Consider the following 19,176-nt stretch of genomic DNA (forward strand, 5'->3'; position numbering starts at 1 on the left):
AAAATACCGTCTTGGCAGGCAGGCCAGGCCGAGCCGGGCACCGCTTGCCTGGGCAGGAAGTAAGGTAGAGGTCAGGGATGCATACCTAAATTGCAGCTTTCTAAGACAGAAGAGACTCGGAGCCTCAATTAAGGGCCTGGCTCGACGGGGCCAGAAAAACGTGAAGAACGTGTGCTTTGCGATATTTAAAAGTGCACCATGTAAAGACGTTGGCACCACAGGCCTAAAAGCCAAATTAACGTTGTTTTCTTGGAGAACTGAATAGCTAACATGTTAACGTTGGACGCAAATGCATATGCGTCTTCATAGCGGGCACAGGAAAGGGATTACATGACATACATGGGACATGGGTGCATGGATAGGGTGCGAGTGGGGGACACATTGACTACCTAAAAATTTCTATTTCCTCATTCCCTCCTTGGCACCTACTGTGCCCTTTAGGATATATCTATCTTCATGAGACCATCTATCTGTTCATATAACATCATTTGCTCATCTTTTTTCATTCGGGAATGTGAACGTGGACGTGGATGGGGAATACAAGCTGTGGCGCACAAGCCGCAAATCGCTGGCCCACATTGCAGACAGAGACAACAACTGAATAAAATAAGCAGTATTATTCCTAGGAATGACAGTACTTTCCATCCCCAGGCGGATATCACACTCCAGAGCCAACCGGACCAAGTCCAGGTGCCAGGATTCTGGTGTATCAGGTGAGCTATTTCATGAAGCCTTGTTATCGCTTTATACACTGATGGCGCGTTATTAGGAATAAACACACAACAACTGGATCCGATCACTCTACAAGCCCCGCCTCTATCGGCCAGGATGACGTCAAGAACAAAGCGGTTTTGAAGAATAACAAGTCTCATAGCAGACTGCTCTTTGGTCAGGTTACCTAGAGCAAAAGTAGTCTCGTTCACTACTGCTTCCAAAGTTCTGGTTAATCTGCGTATTATTTTACTATTCTGGACAGGACCCACGAACCAGAAGTATCCTTTGATGTAATCCTTATACTGATCCCATGCTGACTCGGAATAATCGATAACAGGAGGAAGGTCTCTCTTGTGTCTGACATGTACAAGGTGGGTATCTCGATGATAATTAGATGGTGCTAGAAAAACAGGTGGCAATAAGAACGCGATATAACACGTTCCATCCCAATCCAGGGGCAGATGTACATAAGCTGTCTGACCACAAATAAAATAGGAATCGCGGGAAGCTTTGAAAGTAGACTTTCCTTCATCGCTGAATTCGACCACAGTATTACAATCACTGTGTCCTAAATGTACTGAACCATTCTTTCTAACACATAATTCGCCTTTTACTGGTAAAACTGTTATAAACGGCAAGTCCGAATTAGTCTCGGACTGGATATTCAGAATCATGAGGTTGAGAGAAAAATTACCTAATTCATACACTTCATTTTCTAGATCGGTCCCTATCCTTTGGGGAAGACCGTCTGCGTCTGGGAAACATGCTTTATTCATGACTGTATTCAGGTTCCCCCATATCCAATTGCCTTGGGAAACTTTGGACTTACTGTCTAAGGAGGACATTAAAACAAACCATGCTCCGCACGAACCATTATGTGTAAATGGGTAGGGAAAGAGGGGCAGAGCTCCCTTGTATTTCTGATAAGGTGGGAGTCGGCCACATACTCAGCAATTCGTGGCATTACTGGTCTGGTGAGTATGGTGTAACATACGAAGGAAAGTGTTGTTGCGCATTGCTAGTCGATAGGACAGCTCGTGAGAGGGCAGGTCACTGAAAGTGTGCTCTACGGTGTCATTAGAGGAAGTATGTATATGGGTACCAAGAGGAGGAAAGAAAACATGTAGCATCAAGCTTATGCTTATAGTCGATATACTCAGAACAAACATAATAATTAAAGTGATGACGCATCTGCTGTGCAGGTTTTTGCAATATTTTTCTCTCTTTTCGATTCGCCTATCTCTCTGACTATTTGGGTCTATCTTATACATGTCAGAAACCTGTCTAACCGCTTCACCCGGGGGGACTTAAACAATTAAACGCTGTCTGACTTACTAGACCTTAGTTTGGCTTTGTACTCCTGCTGCGGAGTTTTCTCTAACAGAGGGAGTTTAGAGTCAGTATCGGGGCAGTCCTTGGGAAATGTCTCTGGACACAGTCCATGAAAACGCTTGATGTGGCTGGAATGGAGCCAGCCTTTTCTTCCCTCTACTTTTACTGCGGTCCTTGTGGTCATCAACACCAGTTTCGGTTCCCGCCACCTGGGCTCCAGAGGGCTTGTGCGATCGAAATTCCTTATGCAGATATAGTCACCAGGAACGATTTCATGCGGTTTCACTTGGGTGTTGTCCGGGAAGGCAGCCGCGACCTGTGAACGACAAGGGAGTAGTGCAGACATCAAGGAAGCCAGGTAATCTGTCAGCATATTACTATCAACATCAGTGATCTTACGCGGCATAGGGGTACCCCACATGTTTGGAGGTCTGCCGAATACTACCTCATAGGGAGATAGTCCGGTTCTGGAATGAGCTACCATACGCATGCAAAAGAGGGCAACCGGCAGGGCTACCATCCAATCTACACCTTTTTCTGCACAGACCTTCGCTAACCGTGTTTTCAGAGTCTGATTATGTCTCTCAACGAGACCAGCTGCTTCGGGGTGTCGTACACAGTGAAATTTCCACTGGTACCCTAACAGGAGTGATACCTGTTTCATGAGTTCGGACGAGAATGGCTGTCCATTATCTGAGTACACGACACGGGGCAAGCCGTATCGCTGGAAAAATTCACAGACCAGCTGTTTGGCAGTGGTCACGGCAGTGTAATCTGGGACTGGGTACGCTTCTGTCCATCTGGAAAGGGCACATACAACTACAAGGACATACTTGAATCCTCGACATCGGTCCATCTGGATATAATCCATCTGGAGGACTTCGAAAGGGTGGTCAGGAGGATGAAATCCACCTTGTTCCATGGGAATGCCTTTGCCTGGATTGAACTGACAACAGATCATGCAGGTACGCACTTTCTGTTTTGCTGCTGCACGTAAATGCTTGTTGGACCAGATATCCTGTATGCTGTCTAACATGGCTTTTTCTCCTAAGTGTGCTGGACTATGTGCTGTATTTATGATAACTTGAACCATAGAGTCGGGGAGAAACCATGTGGCTTTTCCCTTCGTCATCCATCCCTGATCTGTCTGGATCCCTCCTTGTTCTGTCCATTTCTTGATTTCGTCTGGAGTGGCATGTGTCTGTATGTCGAGCACATCTCGTGTGGGATCCTTAACTGTCATACAATGTGTCTGTGATGATACTTCAGTCTTTGTTGGATCAGTCGGTATGTCTGTTTGAGTCTGAGCTGTGAGTTTAGCTGTTCGGTCTGCCAGGTCGTTACCCTGGGAAATAATGTCAGTAACCTTCGTATGTGCTTTGCACTTCATGATAGCAATGGATGCAGGTAGATGTATGGCATCTAACAGTGCTTGAATGAGGGGACCATGTTGTATCTTGGCGCCGTGAGAAGTTAAAAAACCTCTTTCTTGCCAGAGGATACCGAAGTCGTGAACGACTCCGAATGCATACTGTGAATCCGTGTATATGTTTACTTTCAGGTTCTTGGCTCGTATGCAGGCTTGGGTCAGAGCGATGAGCTCTGCTGCTTGAGCAGACAATGTGTCAATACGATGTGTTTCTATGACTTCAGTTTCAGTGGTCACTGCATATACGGCCACTAACTCTCCTGTGCTTGTTCTCATACATGAACCATCCACGTAAAGTGTCAGGTCTGGGTCGGGCAATGCAATGTCTGTCAAGTCTTGTCTGGGTTTTGTTACAGTATTAATGACTTCCACGCAGTCATGTGGTGTAGGGTCAATTGGGCTTGAGGGTAACAATGTGGCAGGGTTTAAAGTGTTGCAACGTCTGATCTCTATGTGTGGCTGAAACAATGTCAATTCATATCCTGTCAGTCTTGCTATGGTCAGGTGCTGTGTCTGGGTTCGGTTCAGGAGAACTTCCACGGAGTGTGGAACTTGTACTGTCAGGGGATGTCCTAACACTATTGAGTCGCTTTGTCTGATTGCTAAAGCTGTTGCTGCAACTGATTTTAGGCATGCAGGCAGAGCCTGGGCCACTGGATCCAATGTACTAGAAAAATAAGCACAAGGCTTGTGTTTTCCTGCTTGATCTTGTGTAAGAACAGATAATGCTGTGCCATCGCGTTCAGTGACAAAAAGTGTAAAAGGTTTGCTGTAACATGGTGTCGCTAAAACAGGTGCTTGACATAGGGCTTTCTTCAATTCGTCAAAAGCAAGTGTATGTTCCTGAGTCCAAGGGAGGACAGTCGAAGTCGCTGCCTCCTGTGTTGTCTACTGTAGGAGAGGTTTGGCTAGATATGCATACTGAGGAATCCATTGTCTGCAGTAAGAAGTGAGGCCAATGAAGGCCCGTACTTCCTTTTGTGTCTTGGGGTGTGGAAGATGTGCAATTAACTGGATGCTGTCTGGTGTTAACTGTCTACCCCACTTGGACAGCAAGTGTCCAAGGTATACCACTTGCTGGGCACAGAATTGCAGCTTCGAAGGGGACACCTTATGCCCCTTTTCGGCCAAGAAATACAAGACAGTCAGTGATGCACGCTCGCAGTCACGTTCGGTCCGTGCTGTAATTAACAGATCGTCAACATACTGGAGTAGGGCAGAGTCAGTAGGCATGTGAATACTGTCTAGTTGTCGTTTCAGAGCTTGGCTGTAAATACTAGGACTTTCCGTGAACCCTTGAGGAGCACGGGCAAATTTGAAGCTTCGGCCATTTAAACAGAATCCGAAGAGATACTGGCTTTCCGGATGAATGGGAACACTAAAGAAGGCGTTCTTGAGATCGATTACAGTGAAGAACGCAGCTTCAGAATCAATGGCAGTTAACAGGGAGGAAATATCTGGGACCACTGGGTACTGGGGTATTATGCATTTATTTAATTCTCGAAGGTCGATCACCAATCTGTAGACCGGAGGTGCATTTGGGTCAGTTCGTTTAAGAATCGGAATGATCGGAGAATTACATACATTGGAGTCGGTTTCTATAACCACTCCTTGTGCAATTAGTTCGTCAATAATTTTCAGTAAGGCTGCTACAGCCTCAGGTGGTAATTTGTATTGTCGGATTCGGGGCAGTACAACTCCTTGTTTGAGTGTAACACGATATGGTGTAATGTGCATACAACCTACATCAGTCGGACCTTGTGCCCATAAATGCTGTGGTACATTCTGCAATCTTGGATCAAAATCTCTCAACACATAATGTCCTTTAAAATCACGTAAAAACAATCTCACTCCTTCCGGAGCACAACATATTACTGCTCCTAGTGCTTTCAACGTTTTAATACCAAGCAGATTTTCAGGACATGCTTTCGTAAGTAACAAGTCTGTAGTACGGGACAATGGACCAACTTCTAGGTAAACTGGCTTTGACACTTCGTTAACAATAGGCTTTCCTGAAAAACCCAGGGAAACATTCTGTGAGCCTGAGAGGGGTGCCCCTGGAACCTCGTCATGACTGATGGTAGTTCTGCTCGCCCCTGTGTCAATCAAAAAATTTCTGTCTTTCCCTAATACCTGACTATGTACATATGGACCCTCTTGATCTACAGGAACCTCGATAAGGGGCAAGCCAACCTCCCTCTCTAGGCTGTTTCATGAGTACTGCTGATAATCGGGGTAATCTGACTGTGCATACTGGTACATTTGTTGCGTGACATGTTGTGTGGCAGCAATGGGTTGGGGTTGGGGTACAGCTACTGTCTGTTGTATATTCTGTGGAGGTTGCGTGTTCTGTGGAATATTTTGTGGAACATGTTCTTGTCTAGGTGGACGCGGTCTTTCTTTCGTCCTGCCTGTAGCGATATTGTATTTTAGAACGGCACATTTGTTTATATAGTGACCTGGCTGTTTACAATAATTGCAGTTCCCTTTAACAGGAGCTGCAGAATGACCTGGCGGTGTCGTACCCTTCTTCTGACCATCAGCTGGGACAGACTGAGCAACTAGTACTTTCATTTTTGTGTCTTTAATACGTCTCTGTTCGTGTTCGTGTTCCTCTCTAATTCGGTTCTGGTGGTACTGTAACATTTGTAACATTTGAGAAGGGCTATTTGCTTGCCATGTACTCTCGACTTTCAGTACTCTATTTTTAACTTGAGGTAAGGAATTCTCTACTAATTTGGTCACAAAGAGATGTGGGTATGATTCACTACTTGTTTTCAGGCCGCTATTAATAATGAAACATTTCTCGAATCTGGTATAAAAATCACTAGTGTCTTCGTCTTGTTTCTGTTTGCAGGCTGAGATTGCATCCCAGTCTTCCTTTTTAGTAGTTAGTAATCTTGGCAGAACCTGTATTAACAACTCGGGTAATGCTTTGGCTTTATCCCCAAGACCAGTACCTGGGATTCGTGTCCTGTCTTCGTCTTCTAATTCTGCCCAGTCAATCTTTTTCTCTCCCACCTCCCACTCTTTTTCTTTCAGTTTTTCGTAAATGCCGGCTGGCAACAGTACCTTTAACATTTTAATAATATCGGGATACGTATACTCCCCCATGCGGAGCATGTCTTTTAATTCACGATGAAACCCTGCTGGATCTTTATCGTGACAGGGCACTAATTTTTTCATTTCCAATAGTTCTATTTTCGTTAAGGGGGTGTAAACAAATACTCGTTCAAGTGTACCACCTGTTGTCCGAACGGGATGAACTTCTCGTAAGGGATTCAGTTTGTCCATGTAAAAGATTTTCCCTACTGGGGGTGGAACGGGGACAAAATGTGGAGTCAGGAAAGTTCTGTATTTGTGTCGTTGTTCTAGAATGATATTAATTAAATCTGTACCTAGGCCTCTCCATCTAGCTAGCAATAAATCTTCCAATAAATTATATAGGGGACCTGGATCAGCATGCTGACTCTCATATAGTGTAATGAGATGCTGGATCATGTACATACCAGCTAATCGCTGTTCGTATGGGGAAAGATTCAAAAATGTTTGCGCTACTGCGTCGTCTTAATATAAGGTAGAACTGCTAGCCCATTGAACTGCTGACCGGGCTAGTTCCTGTTCATGCATAGTATTAAGCTCACTGTAACCTATTCATTGTTTCAGTACTTTATCAGTGACTTGGAATAGATGCTCAAGAGAACATTGTTCTGGTATGGGAGAAAGAAAACGTTTCTTGTATTCTGGGCGTATGGGTCTGTCAAAAGGTCTTGCTCTACCTACGTATGCTATTCTATTTGGGGTTTCAGTTTCTATATCTTCTATATCTTCGTCCTCTGAGACTTCATCCTCCGCTTTCTCGGCTTCTCTCGCTGCTCTTTCCCTTGCGTGTATATCTAGAATTTCTTTACGAATCTTTCTATACATGGATTCTATACAACCTTGTTTACTATGTTTACCATCAGCTATGTTGTCACTCCATTTTATCAGGACTTTCATCTCTTCTTTGCTTTTACCTGGCTGATCTTGTTCCCTTATCAAACAATTTATCAAAAACTGTAAGATCATATTTTGCGTCTCCACCTTCCTGTGTGCCATGGCCTCGTGAATACTTTCTGGTCTCTCCCCCGTTCTAATAAAGTGATATATGTTATCTAAATGTTCTCTCATATCTGGTAAAATAGTCAAATAGTTTGTAACCCGTCGTATACGTATTGAATATAGTATCATCTGGTCTTCGCCTGGTACTGGATCGTATCTGCAATCAGTAAGGTACTGTTTAAGGGCTGCGTATGTAGCTACTTTTGGTGTGCGTTGTAATGCTGCTTCTCTTAGTGTGGTTCGTTTTACTTGAGGCGGGGTGATAGGGGTACCTCCTACTGCTCCTCCTGAAGTGTGACCATCAACTATTACTAGCTGTGTTGGCGCTGGTGGTGGTATAGCTGGTAAAGTAGGTGTAGGTAATGTAGGTTGACCATGGGTTGCAGGCGGATTAAAAGGATTGCCAGGACCAGTGACAGGAGAGACAGTGGGGGAAGAAACAATGGGGGGAATCGTGTTAGCAGGGTGCTGAGGATTATTATTAGTAGGTGGTACACGTGCATTGGCATACTCTGGAGCAACGTCATCTAGATAGGAAGAAAGGAAAATGTCTGCTGCGGTCTGTTTATGACGGAGTTTAGTCGGGGCCAACGGTGGCGGCAAGTTACGGGGTACTTCCGGGGTCGCCTTAGGTAGGCCCTCGGCGAGAACAGGATACAGACCTGTAATAAGGGCATTTCTTTGTCTGTCTAATTGTTCTGCTTGAACTCGTTCACCTTCTTCTAGTAATTCTCTTTCTTTAGATTTTTCGGATTCTTCTCTACTTCTCTCTGCTTTCCTGATTTCTTTCTCCGTTCTTCTATGCGCTTCTTTACGCCATAATTCTATGGCATCTTTCTGAGATTGTCTGGCTTTCTTTTTCCATAGTGCTTCTTCTACTCTCAAGATGCATTCAGCATCCCATGTCCCTGAGACAGGCCATCTATACTTCTCTTCCAGATCCTTGGTATAGTCCACCCATAAATCTAAGTACAGTATGGCATCTAAGCCATGTTTATGGTACATAAAATGTCCGGGAGTGTCCCTAGGCGGGACGGGAACTGCTTCTTCGAGTATCCCCTTCCTGGTTCCTATCTGACGTAGTTTAGAGAACAGCGGCATATTTGAACTGACTTGAACGTGAACACAATAAACACAGTAATGAATTGCAAACAATCATTCATACCACGACATTAAAACACATTAAAACATTTTGGACCGATACTACCTAGTACATAGAAAAACACAATTCTGAAAATCTCGAGATGCAACACTAGAATACTGACTTTCTGGATGCACTGCTAAAACAGTACAGACGTACCGGTCCCATAAAGAGACACGTCATACCGTATCCACCTAAGTGAACACGTCTGGACCGGGTCTGTGTACCCAGACCCGTCTTGACCGGGCACAAATTAATGAACCCGTCTATATGCATCCCCAACAACGGTACTCACCGGGAAGCAGAAACTGAAGGCCTTGGATACTGGACTGGACTGGACTGCTACGGCGTCGGGCTGCTACTACTACTACGCATGCGCTTCGGAACAGGTGGGCCTCCGGATACCTCGGACCTTGCTCTCTCGGCTTGGGGCTCTGGTCAGGATCCTCCACATTCCTCACCGTCTCGTCTGGATGCCGGGTCGCAGTCTCCGTCTCCTCCGTGGACCTGAGGGAGATAGCAGGAAAACCCGCAGGTGTGCACAGGAGTCCGTCACGGCTGTAGAAGGGGTCAGGGGCCTGCGTTACATCGCCGGTGCGTGGGGAAGGGGAGGGGTCCCTGTTCGGGCGCCAGATTATGTGGTAAATAAAATTACCGGGACTATTTTTCTATACATTAAATGATAAGGATAGCTCAATAAAATTAGAGGCAGAGTCCGTGGTATCTGAGTCATACGGGCTTTAATTAAGTATCTCGAGACACTGGACATCGGGTTCCATCACCACTAAGGTTCAGGAAGGGATATTCAACATTTTATTAATATCACACATTATATATAGTAAAACTGTACAATTGAAATGAATACAGTAGGCGTAACAAGTGAAAAGAGAGAGATAAGAGCTCATGTGCGTAACAGGAGGCGTGTAAGAAGGCGTACACGTAGGCGTGCACTTAATGAGTCACAGACGTGTCATAAGTGGGTGGATGCTTAGTGAAAGTTTGCAGGGTCAGCAGAAACCTTTGCCACGGATGCGCGCGCAACTGAGCATGACGTGGTGTAGACGTGTAGCTGGGGAGAGCTGGGGGCTTGACTTTAGCACTAGTAGAGGAGACTGGTGTCTGGGATGTCAGAACGACCTGCGCCTATAGCATATCTGGTATCTTGTGTTTAGAGGATGTATTATCTGAAGTAAAAGGTCGCTTGGGTAGAGGCCATTCAATACTGAATGCTAGTGCGTGCATATGGTTCTTCATGCAATGTACTGGGGCCATGGGCCTACCATGGTAACGGGGGCAGTAAATTACTTGCATGGAGACAGGAAGGCAGGGCCCTTTGCTCTGCAGCCGGGAATATGTTTACCTATTTCACTAGACTGGAATGTGTTTTGCGGAGGCTGAGCAGATAACTGTAGGCAAAATACCGTCTTGGCAGGCAGGCCAGGCCAAGCCGGGCACCGCTCGCCTGGGCAGGAAGTAAGGTAGAGGTCAGGGATGCATACCTAAATTGCAGCTTTCTAAGACAGAAGAGACTCGGAGCCTCAATTAAGGGCCTGGCTCGACTGGGCCAGAAAAACGTGAAGAACGTGTGCTTTGCGATATTTAAAAGTGCACCATTTAAAGACATTGGCACCACAGGCCTAAAAGCCAAATTAACGTTGTTTTCTTGGAGAACTGAATAGCTAACATGTTAACGTTGGACGCAAATGCATATGCGTCTTCATAGCGGGCACAGGAAAGGGATTACATGACATACATGGGACATGGGTGCATGGATAGGGTGCGAGTGGGGGACACATTGACTACCTAAAAATTTCTATTTCCTCAGGGAGGGCAGGCCAATCTTACTACATGTACACAGAGAGCGCACGCACTTTACACTGGGCCACAGTGCTAAAGTGCCCAGAGGCCTAAAACCACTACCACCATGTCAGAGCTTAAGGCAAAAGTTCAGGGGCGAACCTGCCAAAAGGGCCAAGTCCAACAGAGAGCATGGTCATCCCACCCTTTCCCAACTCGTCACAGGGGAATGGGTCCCACGTGTGAAGAGTTGGGTAATGGTGAGGTAGAGGTTGCATGCAAAAAGGAAGCCGAGAATTGGGTTCTGAGCAGTTTACCATCAGGACTCTTGAAGAGACAAAGCGCAGGCTCGAGATGTCAGCTTCCAGCTCTGCACTTTGTGAGGAGGCCATTTGAGGGCCGGTGAGTTACTCGTGTGTGACTTTCAGAGTTGCTGCCAGGAGTAGGTTTGTGGACCTGGCGGCATGAAGCAAAAGTGGTACGCACTGCAGGTGCGTGTGTACTGATGGCTTTTCTGTACTTGTGTCACTAAGGTTATTCATCTGCATACTTTTTATGCAATACTTTTTTGTAAGAGGGCTGGTGCTTCGGTAAATGAAATAATTCATGTAAAAGCACACACTAGCCATATTGGTCAGTCCAAAACCTGGTATCCTATTTCTCCTCAACATATCCAGAACAGGCCTTGTAATATGCGCTGCCACCTGCAGCAGTTTTCACAGTTCCTGTTTTAGGGAGGGTATTTAAGAAAAGTTTCTGACTTTCATTGCATCTCTTTATCAGATAGGGAGATAGGGTGGTCGCATATCTCCCTTCACACTCACTCTGATTTGCTCTTTTTTGTGTCCCACTGGCATGCTCGGCCCGAAGATTACAAACAACTCCCCTCACTATCCTTACAGTAAGAGCTCTGTTCTTCTCACACGGGTCCTCCTTCACAAGTTACCAGACAGTACCACAGTTACGCTGCAAAGAGGCTAGGTGGATGTAAGGCAGTGCAGCCAAGCAAGGGAGAGCTCAGGCAGAGAGGTTTAGAGACAGGCCCTGACAGACAGTGGATGCCTGCACGAAAGTGGAGCCTCGTTAGTTGGTTTTTTTTCCGAAACTTCAGGAGGTACTCTGTACCACATGCAGAAGACTGGGGAATTGAGTTCAAGTCTCAGTGTATTCAAATAAATGTATGGCCTGGAACCCAAGGTCACCAGGACTCTAGTGCGCACTACAAAGAATTCAAATTCTCCAATAATTACATTCAAATCAGTTTTATCAGATTATTATAAGAAAAGCGTCACAAGTTCATTTGTTATCAAACATAATTTTGTACACAATAGGAAATTCACATTTCCATGATGTCATTATTTTCAAAAATCATACTGAATAATATATGTAAAAAAAAACAATGCATTTCGGGGCTTGAGCCCCTTCGTCAGGGGTCACGAGTATTGGGTCACACGACTCCTAGTTTGTGGAGGTTCTATTATACATCAACGTGACATCTGTGCATTCTTCACTAACTTGGTGTCAGTGGAGAGTTTTATCAATGTTTTTTGCAGGAAACCCTGCGAGGTTCTTCAAAAGATGTCTCAATCTCGCTATTACAATATGCACGTTCCGCGTTTGAGAGACGACGTCTCGTTGAATACGGAGTCCTAGTTCGAATGTGCCGATCGACATCTTTTGAAGAACCTCGCAGGGTTTCCTGCAAAAAACATTGATAAAACTCTCCACAGACACCAAGTTAGTGAAGAATGCACAGATGTCACGTTGATATATAATAGAACCTACACAAACTAGGAGTCGTGTGACCCAATACTCGTGACCCCTGACGAAGGGGCTCAAGCCCCGAAATGCATTGTTTTTTTTTACATATATTATTCAGTATGATTTTTGAAAATAATGACATAATGGAAATGTGAATTGGTTATTGTGTACAAAATTATGTTTGATAACAAATGAACTTGTGACGCTTTTCTTATAATAATCTGATAAAATTGATTTGAATGTAATTATTGGAGAATCTGAATTCTTTGTAGTGCGCACTAGAGTCCTGGTGACCTTGGGTTCCAGGCAATAAATTTATTTAAATACACAGTGAGCAGGCACTAATCTAGCGCAGCACACATATCGCACTAACATTAAAATAGGAATTAATTTGAGTGCAGCACCCGTACCCATTCATCAAGTCTCAGTGTAGGCACAACATCCTGTGATTCTAGGCAAATCTCTCAATATCTCAAACCTTAAAAACAGAAATGAATGTGCCCTTGTGTAATGTAACTGGTGCTCATGTAAGGTGCTCCAATTCCTTTGAGTCAAGTTCTAAACATGCAAAAAAAACAAGAAAAAAGAGACAACACACTCCTCTAGAAGGGCCGACGACATGGAGGATTGCAAGCAAACATTCAATTAAAAGCGACTCCATGGTTGGGCAGAGTGGAGGACAGGTACATGTGTTGTAGGTGACTGTATGGCCAAGACGGATGGTCCCCAGCAATCAGAGGGCAGCCACTACCTACTGGGATTTGTGGATTTAGGGCAGTGTTCTTCAATCTGTGGGGCGCGCCCCCCGGGGGGGGGCACAACGCCATCCCAGCGGGGGCGCGCACTCCACGCCAAGTTGACCCTTGTTCCCTGCAAGTCTTCTTGGAGGACTCCGGTGTGTGGAAGGGGGAGGGAGGGGAGATCGATGAGGCACGAGGTGCCCGTACTTTTGTTTTGTTAACTGTCCCAGGAAGGGGTTAATTACAGAGCTGACGGCTTCAGCTGCAGTGGGAGGCAAGGAGTCTCCCTGTGACCCTTTAGCTGATTTGAGTTTTTAACAAAGTACAAGAGCAATACAGTGGATTTTAATTCTTTATCTGAGTCTGTACAAAGAAGTCATTTTCGTTTTTTTTATTTCTTCAGAAACTCGTTTCCTGGTGCACCGTCCTTTAAACTGCTCCGTAAAAAACAAAGTATGCAAGTTTATTGCCGTATATATGAGTTCCTGGCACAGCCAAAGGACATATATTTCTGCTTTGTTTTTCATTACACCAATTTCAATTGAGTGCAGTGAATTGTATTTTTCATTTTAAGTTTTGTTTGCGGCATGCTACACAGACTACCAAAGAGTAGCCACAAAACGCATGCTTTTGCACCTGATTCTAGTAGTATCAATCATACTCTGGGATGCATGCTGGGACAGACACAGATGCGTTTCGGGAATGATGGTCACTTGCTGTTATGTTACAACAGTACTGTCAAATTCACATGAGAAAATGACAAAATCATTGTTAACAGATTCCATGCTACACTTACTTTACACAAGTTAACAAACCTCCTATTATACTCTGGACCTTTTCCATATGATTTTACCATACTTCACAAATTATAGCCCTTGCATCGTTGTTTTGGTTCAATACTTTGGGGGAAAAAAAAACAAAAGCACAAGAAAAACGTCATGACATATTGAAATACTGCGGGACGTTCAACATCATAGTCGAACATGGAGTTGAGATGGATATTCAAATTACTGTGTTTGAAACATTGCACAAGCCCACATAAATTTTCCTGGGCAAAGGCATGTCTAAAGGTGGATTAGCAACACTCATTGAACTCGATCAAAATCTAATGATAAAATCATTGGATAAAAGCATCAGGACTAACTGTCCCAGACTACCCTCTCTCTGAAGAGGCGGTTTCCACAATCACCAGCACCTGTACCGCATTCCTGCTGCGCTATATAGAGCTTCCATGGATCCCACTGTGCGGGATGAAATTATCAGGCCAAAGCATTGTGACTAACTGTCGTCCCAGAATTCTCTTGGGACTAAGGTGGCAGGGCACGCAATCACCAGCACCTGTACTGCATTCCTGCTGCGCTATATAGCACATATATGGAGCCCGCTTCGAGGGATGAAATCTTTGGGCAAAAGCATCAGGCCTACCTGTCCCAGAATTTTCTCGGGGCTAAGGAGCAGTTGTGGCTGCCACAAAAAAAGTGGTTTGTGGGGTAGGGTGTGCAAGGGGGGAGAGAGTTTAATAATAATAATTTTAAAAATCAGGAAAAGGTACCTGCAGCTGCTGTGCACCTCCCGCGTTGCGCCTCGGTGTTCTTTCTTGTCCCCACAGACCCTGTGACTAAGTCACAGACTTCCTGTGCAATCCTGGTGCTGCTCTCATACTATCAGAGCAGTACCGGGATCGGCCTGAGTGGGCTGCAAAGATGCCCCGCTCAGAACAGGGAGTCTGTGCTGTTTCTCTAGCCAGGCTGTTCATTACAGCCAGGTCAGAGAAACCTAAGTACGCGTGTGTATTTGGCTGGCCTGAGACGGCAAGCCAAGCACACATGCACACTTAGAAGTGCACATAGCACTCCTCTTCCCCCTCTCAGGGCCTGCCCCACCCCTCCCCACTGCCCGCTGGCTCTACAAGCAACTGAAAAATGAAACAATGAAAGTATGGCGTTTTATTTTTCAGGTGCTGGTTCTGCAACAGTGAGGTAATGCTCCCCTACCATTGCGGAGGAGCCGCCCCTGCTAAGGAGGCAGCCCCTGCAATCAGCAGCGCCTGTACTGCATTCCTGCCACGTTGTATAACACTTACATGGAGCCCGCTGCACGGGATGACATCATCGGGCAAAAGCATCAAGAATACCAGTCCCAGAATTTTCTTGGGGATAAGGAGGTGGCCCTCGCAATCGCCAGCACCTGTACCGCATTCCTGCCACTCTGTCATTTCACCACACCCACTCCCAAACCTGCAGTTTACTAAACACTCTTATTGTATTGAATGTTATTCGCTGAATATGCCTGGAATGTGCGCGTGGCGAAATTTCTGTCAGGTGGTGGGGGGGCCCAACATCTAAAAAAATTCAGCTGGGTGGCTCAACCTACAAAAGTTTGAAGACCTCTGACTTAGGGAAAGGAATCCCGACATGGGGCCCCATTTAACAAAAGTAAACTTAGACGTTTGGTCTAAGTAAAGTTCAGATCAAACGTCTAAATTTACAACTTTGGAAATTCACAAAGCGCATTTACAAGTAGAATCTTTATGTCCGTACTCGGGCGGAGATCTGCCCCAGAGTGCGAACATAAAGATAGTACTTGTAAATGCCCTTCGTGAATTCCCAAAGTCATAAACTTAGACATTTGATCTAAGTGTAGACCGAACATCTAAGTTTACCTTTGTGAATCGGGCCCATACTTTTTAGTCTACCATTTTCCATGGAAGCTTTGCCACTTTCACATCCAGCTAAATTGCCCTGACTTCATTGAAATCACTCTAGCAAGGTGACACATTGTGCCAAAAAAGTTCCCTTACATTTCCTTGTCGCCATCCCGGTCCTTCCTGTTACACTTTGGCATGAACCGGGAATCTGACCATCATTCTCTGGATCATGTGTTTGCTTTTATCCGATTTTTTTTTAATGGTGAATTTCTATGAATATCTGTATGGTGGATGCATTTATATGGAGGAGTAGCGTGATAAACAATGTGTTTACTGGCAGACGGTGCAAACGGTGCCTGCAGGTCCCAACCTGGGCACCACCAGGTGTCTGTGACAGACATTTGCACCTTCAGTGATCTGGCATTTGACCTGATTAATTAGTATCTCCTTTGATCTTTTGCAGAGACCTAAAGTCTTTCGTATTTATATTCAAGTGCACCTTAGTCAGCATCTGTAACTGTAATCCCAGCTAGTACAAAGTTCTCTTTTCTACCGTGAAGCGTTCATTGTTGAACTGCATGCTTCCTCGTATGTGTGTTGAAATAAAAACTCTGGTTATTTTGTCCTGCAATCTAACACCAATCCCAGTTGGCATAAGGGCGTGACCTCATCTGACCATCCTTACATCATAAGCTTGTAGCACCAGCTCAGTATGAATGGGATTTCACAAACCATAACTGCAGGCCTGCCTCCATGACCGACAAAAAACCTCTGCATCTAATCCACCTAGATGGTACTCAAGCACAAATTCCTACTTTTGGTAGCTTGGCAGTAAGTGCATGTAAACAATACAGAGGGGTTTCTGTCTAAACTTATTAAGGTCTGTCAGACGTATGGAGATCTGTTGATAGGAAGATAAAGTTTGGAGAAATGCTAGAAATCTAGGGATATTAAAGGAACAGACACCTGTGCAGCCTTCAATGAATCCATAACAGCGGCAGCAGGCTGGGTCCTAAATTTTACATACTGCCCTATAAAGACAGATCTCCTTTCATTTCTCAATCTCAGTGAACTGAGAAGGCTGTTCAGACTGGAACAAGACAGGCCAACAGTTGGAAAAAAAGTGTAAACAGTCACTTCGTCATCAGGCTAGAATGTTTTGCACAGGATAGATGCCTTCTCTTTTTCTGTTGAAATCCAAAGAGAGACATTTAGATTTTTTTTATATTCGACTTCTTTGCAAAACTCGCTAATTGCTTACCTCCAACTGCTACAAGGCCATCGTCTAGGTGCTTTACTGTATCACACCTGGAGTATGGTGATGCTCTTTATTTGGGGGGGATACGCCATCTTATGTTGCTTTTTGTTCTTTTCATCAATTTTAAATTGTGCTAGAAATGCATCATTTTGTCCAAAGATTTTATTTAAAAGAGATTTGTGCAGGAAATTAAGACTGGGCCCCCAAATAATACCTTGCCCATAATGTGTCTCCTCCCAGGCAAAGCCCAGCCCTACCACTCCCAAACTTCATCAGCCGCCACTGCTTGAGAGGTAAACCAAAGAGGGCTTCAAACAGTCTGCAGTGACAGCTTGACTGGTAGGGTAGGTTCTTGCCCTGCTGGCTTATTTGTCAGATACTGTAGTAAAGCTGGATATTGCTCACTTGAAATTTTCATGAGCAGTTACAAAATGTGGCTGTCCTTGGCAAGACCATGGAATGAATGCTGCTATCGGGCTTTCTATGAAATTAGCACGACTTCTGGGAGCTCCAGAAAGCCCTATGCAAAATTATATTTTGCTGTGTGGATTTAAGTGTGAAGTCAAACTTTATTGTTGATTAATAAAAATCGTTGTAATGTGCAAAAGTCTTGTTGTAAAATAGATCTGTATTTTTTTTTAAACATTTGGCAAAGTGCAAGTGCAAAGGGGAACAGTAAAACATTTAAATGAGGAGAAACGAAGTTTTTAAGAGTAAGTGGTAGTTAGAAATGTTAGGGTACAGCTAAATGTTCAGTGTCTGCAAAATAATTTTGCAGGAGGTGATGTGATTTGAGTTGTGTCCAAGTTGCAGTTAGATGGCATTTGCCTTCTTCAGGCCCTCTCTACACCTTGGAGGTATTTTACAGTTAGGGAGATTATTCTCTGGTCTTCTGAGTTGAGGCAGGCCAAAATGGCTTGTCTACAGGAGTGTACCCCTAATTAGTTTCAAAGAGGGAGCAGCCGTTGTGGACGTATGTCTAAGGTGGAATTGCAGAGGCAAATAGTGTGCACCAGGTCTTCAGTCGCGAGGCCACATAGTCGACAAGCAAGATGCCAAGACAGTAGTTCAAGTATCTACTTTTTATTCAGCAGTTTAAAACTTCACTCAGATATTGCTGTGGTCTCAGGGTCTTATTACTGTTTTATATCGACAAGTCGTGGGAGCGCTTTTTTAAGGTTGCCCTGTCTTCTAATGAGGAAGTTATTTTGGTAGTTTTTTAAACAGCTGTTTTGAAAGTATCGTGGCTCGCTCCTGCCGGCCATTGGTCTGCCAACCCTAACACGAGAATCTTCTCATCAAGGTAGTCTCGTGCCGGTGAGCGTGATTATGTAGAGATTTCCTCCCATAAATGATGGATATTTTGTGTTTTCCTCAGCGGTTTTAAGCTTGTGGCAGAAGATGGCAAATGTTGCACGCCTGGCAAGAGACTGTTTTGTTAACCCAAACTCAAGCCTAATCTGGGCTGGTGCTGTGTGATGGTGAACTGAACGATTTTCCTGCATTTTCATACTATTGTGGGGTCCAGAGTTGTTGTGTCTCTACCATAGAGAGTCTTATAGCCATTCATTTTTAGGGACTGCAAATTATTTTTCATCATTAGACTTTGACACAGAGCAAGACAAAGAAAGGCATAAAAGGAAGAAAGAATGAGCATGGACAAAAAGGGCAAAGTGAGTAAGCAGGGATGTAAAAGAAGCAGCAAATGTGAGATGAAGAATGAAAGAGTGTGGTGGAGAAGAAAGAGGCATGGGTGGAAACAATGCATATGCAACGTCTCTCTTCGGCAGTACAGGTAGTGGCCTCCTAAGAAAACCTTTAGGCTCCTATACTTATTTATGTATTGCTTTACAAAGTAAATCCTGTGTGGAAGGTAACCCACTCTGATTTTTGTGACAGTGGGCGAATGCCAAACCATGGCAGCACAGGTGCCATGTTATAAAGCCTTTTCCTGACATCATTCAAGGTACCTTTTTCCATTACTGGGGTAAAGTGGAGTGAAATTCCTCAACATCGGGCCTCGCTCCTTGGAAAAGAATTTATTTGCCTTACTTCATGCACATATTCTTTGACACTGCAACATAGTAGCCACTGGTGGTGGGAAAGTCCTAGTTATGTTACATTGCAACAGAGGACGTGATTCAGAATGAGGCTTGACTCCAGATGGCATCTCAGTAACATTGGAAGATATTTAGAGAATGGTGGACAGCCCAATTGCACACCGGGCCATTACAGGTATATCCTCCTCTCCTCTGG

This window comes from Lissotriton vulgaris, chromosome 2_1 (genome assembly GCF_964263255.1).
Source record: "Lissotriton vulgaris chromosome 2_1, aLisVul1.2, whole genome shotgun sequence".
Taxonomy (NCBI): Eukaryota; Metazoa; Chordata; class Amphibia; order Caudata; family Salamandridae; genus Lissotriton; species Lissotriton vulgaris.